We start from the raw sequence: 15,813 nt of genomic DNA on the forward strand, positions 1-15,813 counted from the left end.
GTCTGCCTCCCTGCTGGCCTGTCTGCCTCCCTCCCTCCCTCCCTGCCGGCCTTTCCGTCTGCCTCCCTCCCTGCCGGCCTGTCCGTCTGCCTCCCTCCCTGTCCGTCTGCCTCCCTCCCTCCCTGCCGGCCTGTCTCCCTCCCTGCCGGCCTGTCTCCCTCCCTGCCGGCCTGTCAGTCTGTCTGATGAAAGATGCTGAGGTTAATATCGAGGACATTAAAGAATAGGGGGATAAGGATGATCCACTATCTAACTGGAATAAAAACAGAATGGGACCCACTAGAACACGGAGTCTGAGTCTTCACTGATACAATACAACCACTATAGTGGTTCCCATAGACAGTCTGTTATAACAGGGGTCTGAGTCTTCACTGATACAATACAACCACTATAGTGGGTCCCATAGACAGTCTGTTATAACAGGGGTCTGAGTCTTCACTGATACAATACAACCACTATAGTGGGTCCCATAGACAGTCTGTTATAACAGGGGTCTGAGTCTTCACTGATACAATACAACCACTATAGTGGGTCCCATAGACAGTCTGTTATAACAGGGGTCTATAGTGGAGACGTCCCATAGACACAGTCTGTTATAACAGGGGTCTATAGTGGGGGCGTCCCATAGACACAGTCTGTTATAACAGGGGTCTATAGTGGGTCCCATAGACACAGTCTGTTATAACAGGGGTCTATAGTGGGTCCCATAGACACAGTCTGTTATAACAGGGGTCTATAGTGGGTCCCATAGACACAGTCTGTTATAACAGGGTCTATAGTGGGTCCCATAGACACAGTCTGTTATAACAGTGGTCTATAGTGGGTCCCATAGACACAGTCTGTTATAACAGGGTCTATAGTGGGTCCCATAGACAGTCTGTTATAACAGGGGTCTATAGTGGAGACGTCCCATAGACACAGTCTGTTATAACAGGGGTCTATAGTGGGGGCGTCCCATAGACACAGTCTGTTATAACAGGGGTCTGTAGTGGGTCCCATAGACACAGTCTGTTATAACAGGGGTCTATAGTGGGGACGTCCCATAGACACAGTCTGTTATAACAGGGGTCTATAGTGGGTCCCATAGACACAGTCTGTTATAACAGGGGTCTATAGTGGGGACGTCCCATAGACACAGTCTGTTATAACAGGGGTCTATAGTGGGTCCCATAGACACAGTCTGTTATAACAGGGGTCTATAGTGGAGACGTCCCATAGACACAGTCTGTTATAACAGGGGTCAGACGTCCCATAGACACAGTCTGTTATAACAGGGGTCTATAGTGGAGACGTCCCATAGACACAGTCTGTTATAACAGGTGTCTATAGTGGGGACGTCCCATAGACACAGTCTGTTATAACAGGTGTCTATAGTGGGGACGTCCCATAGACACAGTCTGTTATAACAGGTGTCTATAGTGGGGACGTCCCATAGACACAGTCTGTTATAACAGTGGTCTATAGTGGAGACGTCCCATAGACACAGTCTGTTATAACAGGGGTCTATAGTGGGTCCCATAGACACAGTCTGTTATAACAGGGGTCTATAGTGGGTCCCATAGACACAGTCTGTTATAACAGGGGTCTGACGTCCCATAGACACAGTCTGTTATAACAGGGGTCTATAGTGGAGACGTCCCATAGACACAGTCTGTTATAACAGGTGTCTATAGTGGGGACGTCCCATAGACACAGTCTGTTATAACAGGGGTCTGTAGTGGGTCCCATAGACACAGTCTGTTATAACAGTGGTCTATAGTGGAGACGTCCCATAGACACAGTCTGTTATAACAGGGGTCTATAGTGGGTCCCATAGACACAGTCTGTTATAACAGGGGTCTATAGTGGAGACGTCCCATAGACACAGTCTGTTATAACAGGGGTCTGTAGTGGGTCCCATAGACACAGTCTGTTATAACAGTGGTCTATAGTGGGGGCGTCCCATAGACACAGTCTGTTATAACAGGGGTCTGTAGTGGGTCCCATAGACACAGTCTGTTATAACAGTGGTCTATAGTGGAGACGTCCCATAGACACAGTCTGTTATAACAGGGGTCTATAGTGGGTCCCATAGACACAGTCTGTTATAACAGGGGTCTATAGTGGAGACGTCCCATAGACACAGTCTGTTATAACAGGGGTCAGACGTCCCATAGACACAGTCTGTTATAACAGGGGTCTATAGTGGGTCCCATAGACACAGTCTGTTATAACAGGGGTCTGACGTCCCATAGACACAGTCTGTTATAACAGGGGTCTGTAGTGGGTCCCATAGACACAGTCTGTTATAACAGGGGTCTATAGTGGAGACGTCCCATAGACACAGTCTGTTATAACAGGGGTCTATAGTGGGTCCCATAGACACAGTCTGTTATAACAGGGGTCTATAGTGGGTCCCATAGACACAGTCTGTTATAACAGGGGTCTATAGTGGGTCCCATAGACACAGTCTGTTATAACAGGGGTCTATAGTGGAGACGTCCCATAGACAGTCTGTTATAACAGGGGTCTATAGTGGGGACGTCTCATAGACACAGTCTGTTATAACAGGGTCTACATTATATCAGTCTGTAATTGCTGTTTCCATAGAGACAGAGCCCTCCCTGCATTCTTTTGGATTCTATAGCATTTTATAGCATTAGTTTAGATTAGATTCTATAGCATTCTATTTGATTCCATAGCATTCGTTTAGATTAGATTCTATAGCATTCTATTTGATTCGATTCTATAGCATTCAATTTGATTCTATTAGATTAGATTCTATAGCATTCTATTTGATTAGATTCTATAGCATTCAATTTGATTCTATTAGATTAGATTCTATAGCATTCTATTTGATTAGATTCTATAGCATTCAATTTGATTCTATTAGATTAGATTCTATAGCATTCATTTAGATTAGATTCTATAGCATTCTATTTGATTCTATTAGATTAGATTCTATAGCATTCTATTTGATTCTATTAGATTAGATTCTATAGCATTCTATTTGATTCTATTAGATTAGATTCTATAGCATTCGTTTAGATTAGATTCTATAGCATTCTATTCTACCCCAACGGCAGCTTCTGCTTGGCTTTGTTGTTTCCATAGAGACAGAGCCCTCCCTGGGCTCATCATGGGCGTTGTTAAATGTATTTTATATTGAAGTGACGTCCTGTCCCCAGTGATCACTGGTCCTGGTAACTGTATAGGTCAATGTCTGCGTCCCCCCATTCTCCACCCTTAATCCCCAAGTGTACACTTTGTCGCATGGATTTAACAACAATTTTGGAAATTCCCAGCCAATGCATAAAGCAATCTTATGCGAAGTGTGCAAGTGCACACTTGTGGAAAAGGGTGTAGACTCGGGACACAAAAGCCTAGGGATGAAAGTGCTAGTCGATTTTGACGTGAGAGAGACCGTGGTGTTTCTGGGGATCTGGCGCCACCTGCTGGTGAACCACAGCTCAGTGCCTGTTTTCATAAAGCGTCTTAGGGTAGGGGTGGCTGATCTAGGATCAGTTTGGCTTATTCCAACCATGATGAATAATATGAAAATGTCCAGGGGGACACCTGATCCTAGATCAGAACAGAGAGACGTTTAAAAAAATAATACAGGTGTAGATACTCTACTACTACAAAGGATCTGGTATCTCCACAGTCCTGGAGAGAGATGGTCTCTATTCAAAGGGTCTGGTAACTCCACAGTCCTGGAGAGAGATGGTCTCTATTCAAAGGGTCTGGTAACTCCACAGTCCTGGAGAGAGATGGTCTCTATTCAAAGGGTCTGGTATCTCCACAGTCCTGGAGAGAGATGGTCTCTATTCAAAGGGTCTGGTAACTCCACAGTCCTGAAGAGAGATGGTCTCTATTCAAAGGGTCTGGTATCTCCACAGTCCTGGAGAGAGATGGTCTCTATTCAAAGGGTCTGGTATCTCCACAGTCCTGGAGAGTCTCTTTTCAAAGGGTCTGGTATCTCCACAGTCCTGGAGAGAGATGGTCTCTATTCAAAGGGTCTGGTATCTCCACAGTCCTGGAGAGAGATGGTCTCTATTCAAAGGGTCTGGTAACTCCACAGTCCTGAAGAGAGATGGTCTCTATTCAAAGGGTCTGGTATCTCCACAGTCCTGGAGAGAGATGGTCTCTATTCAAAGGGTCTGGTATCTCCACAGTCCTGGAGAGAGATGGTCTCTATTCAAATGGTCTGGTAACTCCACAGTCCTGGAGAGAGATGGTCTCTATTCAAAGGGTCTGGTATCTCCACAGTCCCGGAGAGAGATGGTCTCTATTCAAATGGTCTGGTAACTCCACAGTCCTGGAGAGTCTCTATTCAAAGGGTCTGGTAACTCCACAGTCCTGGAGAGAGATGGTCTCTATTCAAAGGGTCTGGTAACTCCACAGTCCTGGAGAGTCTCTATTCAAAGGGTCTGGTAACTCCACAGTCCTGGAGAGAGATGGTCTCTATTCAAAGGGTCTGGTATCTCCACAGTACTGGAGAGAGATGGTCTCTATTCAAAGGGTCTGGTAACTCCACAGTCCTGGAGAGAGATGGTCTCTATTCAAAGGGTCTGGTATCTCCACAGTCCTGGAGAGAGATGGTCTCTATTCAAAGGGTCTGGTATCTCCACAGTCCTGGAGAGAGATGGTCTCTATTCAAAGGGTCTGGTATCTCCACAGTCCTGGAGAGAGATGGTCTCTATTCAAAGGGTCTGGTAACTCCACAGTCCTGGAGAGAGATGGTCTCTATTCAAAGGGTCTGGTATCTCCACAGTCCTGGAGAGAGATGGTCTCTATTCAAAGGGTCTGGTATCTCCACAGTCCTGGAGAGAGATGGTCTCTATTCAAAGGGTCTGGTAACTCCACAGTCCTGGAGAGTCTCTATTCAAAGGGTCTGGTAACTCCACAGTCCTGGAGAGAGATGGTCTCTATTCAAAGGGTCTGGTAACTCCACAGTCCTGGAGAGAGATGGTCTCTATTCAAAGGGTCTGGTATCTCCACAGTCCTGGAGAGAGATGGTCTCTATTCAAAGGGTCTGGTAACTCCACAGTCCTGGAGAGAGATGGTCTCTATTCAAAGGGTCTGGTAACTCCACAGTCCTGGAGAGAGATGGTCTCTATTCAAAGGGTCTGGTATCTCCACAGTCCTGGAGAGAGATGGTCTCTATTCAAAGGATCTGGTAACTCCACAGTCCTGGAGAGTCTCTATTCAAAGGGTCTGGTAACTCCACAGTCCTGGAGAGTCTCTATTCAAAGGGTCTGGTAACTCCACAGTCCTGGAGAGAGATGGTCTCTATTCAAAGGGTCTGGTATCTCCACAGTCCTGGAGAGAGATGGTCTCTATTCAAAGGGTCTGGTAACTCCACAGTCCTGGAGAGAGATGGTCTCTATTCAAAGGGTCTGGTAACTCCACAGTCCTGGAGAGTCTCTATTCAAAGGGTCTGGTAACTCCACAGTCCTGGAGAGTCTCTATTTAAAGGGTCTGGTAACTCCACAGTCCTGGAGAGAGATGGTCTCTATTCAAAGGGTCTGGTATCTCCACAGTCCTGGAGAGAGATGGTCTCTAATCAAAGGGTCTGGTAACTCCACAGTCCTGGAGAGTCTCTATTCAAAGGGTCTGGTAACTCCACAGTCCTGGAGAGAGATGGTCTCTATTCAAAGGGTCTGGTAACTCCACAGTCCTGGAGAGAGATGGTCTCTATACAAAGGGTCTGGTAACTCCACAGTCCTGGAGAGAGATGGTCTCTATTCAAAGGGTCTGGTATCTCCACAGTCCTGGAGAGTCTCTATTCAAAGGGTCTGGTAACTCCACAGTCCTGGAGAGAGATGGTCTCTATTCAAATGGTCTGGTATCTCCACAGTCCTGGAGAGAGATGGTCTCTATTCAAAGGGTCTGGTAACTCCACAGTCCTGGAGAGAGATGGTCTCTATTCAAAGGGTCTGGTAACTCCACAGTCCTGGAGAGAGATGGTCTCTATTCAAAGGGTCTGGTAACTCCACAGTCCTGGAGAGTCTCTATTCAAAGGGTCTGGTAACTCCACAGTCCTGGAGAGTCTCTATTTAAAGGGTCTGGTAACTCCACAGTCCTGGAGAGAGATGGTCTCTATTCAAAGGGTCTGGTAACTCCACAGTCCTGGAGAGTCTCTATTCAAAGGGTCTGGTAACTCCACAGTCCTGGAGAGAGATGGTCTCTATTCAAAGGGTCTGGTAACTCCACAGTCCTGGAGAGAGATGGTCTCTATTCAAAGGGTCTGGTAACTCCACAGTCCTGGAGAGTCTCTATTTAAAGGGTCTGGTAACTCCACAGTCCTGGAGAGTCTCTATTCAAAGGGTCTGGTAACTCCACAGTCCTGGAGAGAGATGGTCTCTATTCAAAGGGTCTGGTAACTCCACAGTCCTGGAGAGAGATGGTCTCTATACAAAGGGTCTGGTAACTCCACAGTCCTGGAGAGAGATGGTCTCTATTCAAAGGGTCTGGTATCTCCACAGTCCTGGAGAGTCTCTATTCAAAGGGTCTGGTAACTCCACAGTCCTGGAGAGAGATGGTCTCTATTCAAAGGATCTGGTAACTCCACAGTCCTGGAGAGTCTCTATTCAAATGGTCTGGTATCTCCACAGTCCTGGAGAGAGATGGTCTCTATTCAAAGGGTCTGGTAACTCCACAGTCCTGGAGAGTCTCTATTCAAATGGTCTGGTATCTCCACAGTCCTGGAGAGAGATGGTCTCTATTCAAATGGTCTGGTATCTCCACAGTCCTGGAGAGAGATGGTCTCTATTCAAAGGGTCTGGTATCTCCACAGTCCTGGAGAGAGATGGTCTCTATTCAAAGGATCTGGTAACTCCACAGTCCTGGAGAGTCTCTATTCAAAGGATCTGGTAACTCCACAGTCCTGGAGAGTCTCTATTCAAATGGTCTGGTATCTCCACAGTCCTGGAGAGAGATGGTCTCTATTCAAAGGATCTGGTAACTCCACAGTCCTGGAGAGTCTCTATTCAAAGGGTCTGGTATCTCCACAGTCCTGGAGAGTCTCTATTCAAAGGGTCTGGTATCTCCACAGTCCTGGAGAGAGATGGTCTCTATTCAAAGGGTCTGGTAACTCCACAGTCCTGGAGAGAGATGGTCTCTATTCAAAGGGTCTGGTAACTCCACAGTCCTGGAGAGAGATGGTCTCTATTCAAAGGGTCTGGTAACTCCACAGTCCTGGAGAGTCTCTATTTAAAGGGTCTGGTAACTCCACAGTCCTGGAGAGTCTCTATTCAAAGGGTCTGGTAACTCCACAGTCCTGGAGAGAGATGGTCTCTATTCAAAGGGTCTGGTAACTCCACAGTCCTGGAGAGAGATGGTCTCTATACAAAGGGTCTGGTAACTCCACAGTCCTGGAGAGAGATGGTCTCTATTCAAAGGGTCTGGTATCTCCACAGTCCTGGAGAGTCTCTATTCAAAGGGTCTGGTAACTCCACAGTCCTGGAGAGAGATGGTCTCTATTCAAAGGATCTGGTAACTCCACAGTCCTGGAGAGTCTCTATTCAAATGGTCTGGTATCTCCACAGTCCTGGAGAGAGATGGTCTCTATTCAAAGGGTCTGGTAACTCCACAGTCCTGGAGAGTCTCTATTCAAATGGTCTGGTATCTCCACAGTCCTGGAGAGAGATGGTCTCTATTCAAATGGTCTGGTATCTCCACAGTCCTGGAGAGAGATGGTCTCTATTCAAAGGGTCTGGTATCTCCACAGTCCTGGAGAGAGATGGTCTCTATTCAAAGGATCTGGTAACTCCACAGTCCTGGAGAGTCTCTATTCAAAGGATCTGGTAACTCCACAGTCCTGGAGAGTCTCTATTCAAATGGTCTGGTATCTCCACAGTCCTGGAGAGAGATGGTCTCTATTCAAAGGATCTGGTAACTCCACAGTCCTGGAGAGTCTCTATTCAAAGGGTCTGGTATCTCCACAGTCCTGGAGAGTCTCTATTCAAAGGGTCTGGTATCTCCACAGTCCTGGAGAGAGATGGTCTCTATTCAAAGGGTCTGGTAACTCCACAGTCCTGGAGAGAGATGGTCTCTATTCAAAGGGTCTGGTATCTCCACAGTCCTGGAGAGAGATGGTCTCTATTCAAAGGGTCTGGTAACTCCACAGTCCTGGAGAGAGATGGTCTCTATTCAAATGGTCTGGTATCTCCACAGTCCTGGAGAGAGATGGTCTCTATTCAAAGGATCTGGTAACTCCACAGTCCTGGAGAGTCTCTATTCAAAGGGTCTGGTAACTCCACAGTCCTGGAGAGAGATGGTCTCTATTCAAAGGGTCTGGTAACTCCACAGTCCTGGAGAGAGATGGTCTCTATTCAAAGGATCTGGTAACTCCACAGTCCTGGAGAGAGATGGTCTCTATTCAAAGGGTCTGGTAACTCCACAGTCCTGGAGAGAGATGGTCTCTATTCAAAGGGTCTGGTACCTCCACAGTCCTGGAGAGAGATGGTCTCTATTCAAAGGGTCTGGTATCTCCACAGTCCTGGAGAGAGATGGTCTCTATTCAAAGGGTCTGGTAACTCCACAGTCCTGGAGAGAGATGGTCTCTATTCAAAGGGTCTGGTAACTCCACAGTCCTGGAGAGTCTCTATTCAAAGGGTCTGGTAACTCCACAGTCCTGGAGAGAGATGGTCTCTATTCAAAGGGTCTGGTATCTCCACAGTCCTGGAGAGAGATGGTCTCTATTCAAAGGGTCTGGTATCTCCACAGTCCTGGAGAGAGATGGTCTCTATTCAAAGGGTCTGGTAACTCCACAGTCCTGGAGAGTCTCTATTCAAAGGGTCTGGTAACTCCACAGTCCTGGAGAGAGATGGTCTCTATTCAAAGGGTCTGGTATCTCCACAGTCCTGGAGAGTCTCTATTCAAAGGATCTGGTAACTCCACAGTCCTGGAGAGAGATGGTCTCTATTCAAAGGGTCTGGTAACTCCACAGTCCTGGAGAGAGATGGTCTCTATTCAAAGGGTCTGGTAACTCCACAGTCCTGGAGAGAGATGGTCTCTATTCAAAGGGTCTGGTAACTCCACAGTCCTGGAGAGAGATGGTCTCTATTCAAAGGGTCTGGTAACTCCACAGTCCTGGAGAGAGATGGTCTCTATTCAAAGGGTCTGATAACTCCACAGTCCTGGAGAGAGATGGTCTCTATTCAAAGGGTCTGGTATCTCCACAGTCCTGGAGAGAGATGGTCTCTATTCAAAGGGTCTGGTAACTCCACAGTCCTGGAGAGAGATGGTCTCTATTCAAAGGGTCTGGTAACTCCACAGTCCTGGAGAGAGATGGTCTCTATTCAAAGGGTCTGGTAACTCCACAGTCCTGGAGAGAGATGGTCTCTATTCAAAGGGTCTGGTAACTCCACAGTCCTGGAGAGAGATGGTCTCTATTCAAAGGGTCTGGTAACTCCACAGTCCTGGAGAGAGATGGTCTCTATTCAAAGGGTCTGGTAACTCCACAGTCCTGGAGAGAGATGGTCTCTATTCAAAGGGTCTGGTTAACTCCACAGTCCTGGAGAGAGATGGTCTCTATACAAAGGGTCTGGTAACTCCACAGTCCTGGAGAGTCTCTATTCAAAGGGTCTGGTAACTCCACAGTCCTGGAGAGAGATGGTCTCTATTCAAAGGGTCTGGTAACTCCACAGTCCTGGAGAGAGATGGTCTCTATTCAAAGGGTCTGGTAACTCCACAGTCCTGGAGAGTCTCTATTCAAAGGGTCTGGTAACTCCACAGTCCTGGAGAGAGATGGTCTCTATTCAAAGGGTCTGGTATCTCCACAGTCCTGGAGAGAGATGGTCTCTATTCAAAGGGTCTGGTAACTCCACAGTCCTGGAGAGAGATGGTCTCTATTCAAAGGGTCTGGTAACTCCACAGTACTGGAGAGAGATGGTCTCTATTCAAAGGGTCTGGTATCTCCACAGTCCTGGAGAGAGATGGTCTCTATTCAAAGGGTCTGGTAACTCCACAGTACTGGAGAGAGATGGTCTCTATTCAAATGGTCTGGTATCTCCACAGTCCTGGAGAGAGATGGTCTCTATTCAAAGGGTCTGGTAACTCCACAGTCCTGGAGAGAGATGGTCTCTATTCAAAGGGTCTGGTATCTCCACAGTCCTGGAGAGAGATGGTCTCTATTCAAAGGGTCTGGTATCTCCACAGTCCTGGAGAGAGATGGTCTCTATTCAAAGGGTCTGGTAACTCCACAGTCCTGGAGAGAGATGGTCTCTATTCAAAGGGTCTGGTATCTCCACAGTCCTGGAGAGAGATGGTCTCTATTCAAAGGGTCTGGTAACTCCACAGTCCTGGAGAGAGATGGTCTCTATTCAAAGGGTCTGGTATCTCCACAGTCCTGGAGAGAGATGGTCTCTATTCAAAGGGTCTGGTAACTCCACAGTCCTGGAGAGAGATGGTCTCTATTCAAAGGGTCTGGTAACTCCACAGTACTGGAGAGAGATGGTCTCTAATCAAAGGGTCTGGTAACTCCACAGTCCTGGAGAGAGATGGTCTCTAATCAAAGGGTCTGGTAACTCCACAGTCCTGGAGAGTCTCTATTCAAAGGGTCTGGTAACTCCACAGTCCTGGAGAGAGATGGTCTCTATTCAAAGGGTCTGGTATCTCCACAGTCCTGGAGAGAGATGGTCTCTATTCAAAGGGTCTGGTAACTCCACAGTCCTGGAGAGAGATGGTCTCTATTCAAAGGGTCTGGTAACTCCACAGTCCTGGAGAGAGATGGTCTCTATTCAAAGGGTCTGGTATCTCCACAGTCCTGGAGAGAGATGGTCTCTATTCAAAGGGTCTGGTATCTCCACAGTCCTGGAGAGAGATGGTCTCTATTCAAAGGGTCTGGTATCTCCACAGTCCTGGAGAGAGATGGTCTCTATTCAAAGGGTCTGGTAACTCCACAGTCCTGGAGAGTCTCTATTCAAAGGGTCTGGTATCTCCACAGTCCTGGAGAGAGATGGTCTCTATTCAAAGGGTCTGGTAACTCCACAGTACTGGAGAGAGATGGTCTCTATTCAAAGGGTCTGGTAACTCCACAGTCCTGGAGAGAGATGGTCTCTATTCAAAGGGTCTGGTAACTCCACAGTCCTGGAGAGTCTCTATTCAAAGGGTCTGGTAACTCCACAGTCCTGGAGAGAGATGGTCTCTATTCAAATGGTCTGGTAACTCCACAGTCCTGGAGAGAGATGGTCTCTATTCAAAGGGTCTGGTATCTCCACAGTCCTGGAGAGAGATGGTCTCTATTCAAAGGATCTGGTAACTCCACAGTCCTGGAGAGTCTCTATTCAAAGGGTCTGGTAACTCCACAGTCCTGGAGAGTCTCTATTCAAAGGGTCTGGTAACTCCACAGTCCTGGAGAGAGATGGTCTCTATTCAAAGGGTCTGGTAACTCCACAGTCCTGGAGAGAGATGGTCTCTATTCAAAGGGTCTGGTAACTCCACAGTCCTGGAGAGTCTCTATTCAAAGGGTCTGGTAACTCCACAGTCCTGGAGAGAGATGGTCTCTATTCAAAGGGTCTGGTAACTCCACAGTCCTGGAGAGAGATGGTCTCTATTCAAAGGATCTGGTAACTCCACAGTCCTGGAGAGAGATGGTCTCTATACAAAGGGTCTGGTAACTCCACAGTCCTGGAGAGAGATGGTCTCTATTCAAAGGGTCTGGTAACTCCACAGTCCTGGAGAGAGATGGTCTCTATTCAAAGGGTCTGGTAACTCCACAGTCCTGGAGAGAGATGGTCTCTATTCAAAGGGTCTGGTAACTCCACAGTCCTGGAGAGAGATGGTCTCTATTCAAAGGATCTGGTATTTCCACAGTCCTGGAGAGTCTCTATTCAAAGGGTCTGGTAACTCCACAGTCCTGGAGAGTCTCTATTCAAAGGGTCTGGTAACTCCACAGTCCTGGAGAGTCTCTATTCAAAGGATCTGGTATCTCCACAGTCCTGGAGAGAGATGGTCTCTATTCAAAGGGTCTGGTAACTCCACAGTCCTGGAGAGAGATGGTCTCTATTCAAAGGATCTGGTATTTCCACAGTCCTGGAGAGTCTCTATTCAAAGGGTCTGGTAACTCCACAGTCCTGGAGAGTCTCTATTCAAAGGGTCTGGTATCTCCACAGTCCTGGAGAGAGATGGTCTCTATTCAAAGGGTCTGGTAACTCCACAGTCCTGGAGAGTCTCTATTCAAAGGGTCTGGTAACTCCACAGTCCTGGAGAGTCTCTATTCAAAGGGTCTGGTAACTCCACAGTCCTGGAGAGAGATGGTCTCTATTCAAAGGGTCTGGTATCTCCACAGTCCTGGAGAGAGATGGTCTCTATTCAAAGGGTCTGGTATCTCCACAGTCCTGGAGAGAGATGGTCTCTATTCAAAGGGTCTGGTATCTCCACAGTCCTGGAGAGTCTCTATTCAAAGGGTCTGGTAACTCCACAGTCCTGGAGAGTCTCTATTCAAAGGGTCTGGTATCTCCACAGTCCTGGAGAGAGATGGTCTCTATTCAAAGGGTCTGGTAACTCCACAGTCCTGGAGAGAGATGGTCTCTATTCAAAGGGTCTGGTAACTCCACAGTCCTGGAGAGAGATGGTCTCTATTCAAAGGGTCTGGTAACTCCACAGTCCTGGAGAGAGATGGTCTCTATTCAAAGGGTCTGGTATCTCCACAGTCCTGGAGAGAGATGGTCTCTATTCAAAGGGTCTGGTAACTCCACAGTCCTGGAGAGAGATGGTCTCTATTCAAAGGATCTGGTAACTCCACAGTCCTGGAGAGTCTCTATTCAAAGGGTCTGGTAACTCCACAGTCCTGGAGAGAGATGGTCTCTATTCAAAGGGTCTGGTAACTCCACAGTCCTGGAGAGAGATGGTCTCTATTCAAATGGTCTGGTATCTCCACAGTCCTGGAGAGAGATGGTCTCTATTCAAAGGGTCTGGTAACTCCACAGTCCTGGAGAGAGATGGTCTCTATTCAAAGGGTCTGGTAACTCCACAGTCCTGGAGAGAGATGGTCTCTATTCAAAGGGTCTGGTATCTCCACAGTCCTGGAGAGAGATGGTCTCTATTCAAAGGGTCTGGTAACTCCACAGTCCTGGAGAGAGATGGTCTCTATTCAAAGGGTCTGGTAACTCCACAGTCCTGGAGAGTCTCTATTCAAAGGGTCTGGTATCTCCACAGTCCTGGAGAGAGATGGTCTCTATTCAAAGGGTCTGGTAACTCCACAGTCCTGGAGAGAGATGGTCTCTATTCAAAGGGTCTGGTAACTCCAGTCCTGGAGAGAGATGGTCTCTATTCAAAGGGTCTGGTATCTCCACAGTCCTGGAGAGAGATGGTCTCTATTCAAAGGGTCTGGTATCTCCACAGTCCTGGAGAGAGATGGTCTCTATTCAAAGGGTCTGGTAACTCCACAGTCCTGGAGAGAGATGGTCTCTAATCAAAGGGTCTGGTATCTCCACAGTCCTGGAGAGAGATGGTCTCTATTCAAAGGGTCTGGTAACTCCACAGTCCTGGAGAGAGATGGTCTCTATTCAAAGGGTCTGGTAACTCCACAGTCCTGGAGAGAGATGGTCTCTATTCAAAGGGTCTGGTATCTCCACAGTCCTGGAGAGAGATGGTCTCTATTCAAAGGGTCTGGTATCTCCACAGTCCTGGAGAGAGATGGTCTCTATTCAAAGGGTCTGGTAACTCCACAGTCCTGGAGAGAGATGGTCTCTATTCAAAGGGTCTGGTAACTCCACAGTCCTGGAGAGAGATGGTCTCTATTCAAAGGGTCTGGTATCTCCACAGTCCTGGAGAGTCTCTATTCAAAGGGTCTGGTAACTCCACAGTCCTGGAGAGAGATGGTCTCTATTCAAAGGGTCTGGTAACTCCACAGTCCTGGAGAGAGATGGTCTCTATTCAAAGGATCTGGTATCTCCACAGTCCTGGAGAGTCTCTATTCAAAGGGTCTGGTAACTCCACAGTCCTGGAGAGAGATGGTCTCTATTCAAATGGTCTGGTATCTCCACAGTCCTGGAGAGAGATGGTCTCTATTCAAAGGGTCTGGTATCTCCACAGTCCTGGAGAGTCTCTATTCAAAGGGTCTGGTAACTCCACAGTCCTGGAGAGAGATGGTCTCTATTCAAAGGGTCTGGTAACTCCACAGTCCTGGAGAGTCTCTATTCAAAGGGTCTGGTATCTCCACAGTCCTGGAGAGAGATGGTCTCTATTCAAAGGGTCTGGTAACTCCACAGTCCTGGAGAGAGATGGTCTCTATTCAAAGGGTCTGGTAACTCCACAGTCCTGGAGAGTCTCTATTCAAAGGGTCTGGTAACTCCACAGTCCTGGAGAGTCTCTATTCAAAGGGTCTGGTATCTCCACAGTCCTGGAGAGAGATGGTCTCTATTCAAAGGGTCTGGTATCTCCACAGTCCTGGAGAGAGATGGTCTCTATTCAAAGGGTCTGGTAACTCCACAGTCCTGGAGAGAGATGGTCTCTATTCAAAGGGTCTGGTAACTCCACAGTCCTGGAGAGAGATGGTCTCTATTCAAAGGGTCTGGTAACTCCACAGTCCTGGAGAGAGATGGTCTCTATTCAAAGGGTCTGGTAACTCCACAGTCCTGGAGAGTCTCTATTCAAAGGGTCTGGTAACTCCACAGTCCTGGAGAGAGATGGTCTCTATTCAAAGGGTCTGGTAACTCCACAGTCCTGGAGAGAGATGGTCTCTATTCAAAGGGTCTGGTATCTCCACAGTCCTGGAGAGAGATGGTCTCTATTCAAAGGATCTGGTATCTCCACAGTCCTGGAGAGAGATGGTCTCTATTCAAAGGGTCTGGTATCTCCACAGTCCTGGAGAGAGATGGTCTCTATTCAAAGGGTCTGGTAACTCCACAGTCCTGGAGAGAGATGGTCTCTATCCAAAGGGTCTGGTATCTCCACAGTCCTGGAGAGAGATGGTCTCTATTCAAAGGGTCTGGTAACTCCACAGTCCTGGAGAGAGATGGTCTCTATTCAAAGGGTCTGGTATCTCCACAGTCCTGGAGAGAGATGGTCTCTATTCAAAGGGTCTGGTAACTCCACAGTCCTGGAGAGAGATGGTCTCTATTCAAAGGGTCTGGTAACTCCACAGTCCTGGAGAGAGATGGTCTCTATTCAAAGGGTCTGGTAACTCCACAGTCCTGGAGAGAGATGGTCTCTATTCAAAGGATCTGGTAACTCCACAGTCCTGGAGAGTCTCTATTCAAAGGATCTGGTAACTCCACAGTCCTGGAGAGTCTCTATTCAAAGGATCTGGTAACTCCACAGTCCTGGAGAGAGATGGTCTCTATTCAAAGGATCTGGTAACTCCACAGTCCTGGAGAGTCTCTATTCAAAGGATCTGGTATATCCACAGTACTGGAGGAGATAGTGGGTATTTAGGCCATTGTATTTGAAAATCAGATTAGTTAGTGCTGGGCTGGGACAAAAGCCTGCACAGTCAGAGGCTCTGTAGACGTGGGCCATACAGACAAACCTTTTCATATCATCAGAGACACTTTACAAGGACAAGGTAGGAAACATTGAGATATTTTATTATACAAAGGTGGTTAAAATGTGAACAGGACAGTTATGAAATATCATCTGCTAACAGGAGTGACTGGTAGTCATGACCAACATCACTAACAGAGTTGGCTCAACTAGGACAGATATACTAACAGAGTTGACTCAACTAGGACAGATATACTAACAGAGTTGACTCAACTAGGACAGATATACTAACAGAGTTGACTCAACTAGGACAGATACACTAACAGAGTTGACTCAACTAGGACAGATACACTAACAGAGTTGACTCAACTAGGACAGATATACTAACAGAGTTGACTCAAC

This window comes from Oncorhynchus mykiss, chromosome 13 (assembly GCF_013265735.2).
Source record: "Oncorhynchus mykiss isolate Arlee chromosome 13, USDA_OmykA_1.1, whole genome shotgun sequence".
Lineage (NCBI taxonomy): Eukaryota > Metazoa > Chordata > Actinopteri > Salmoniformes > Salmonidae > Oncorhynchus > Oncorhynchus mykiss.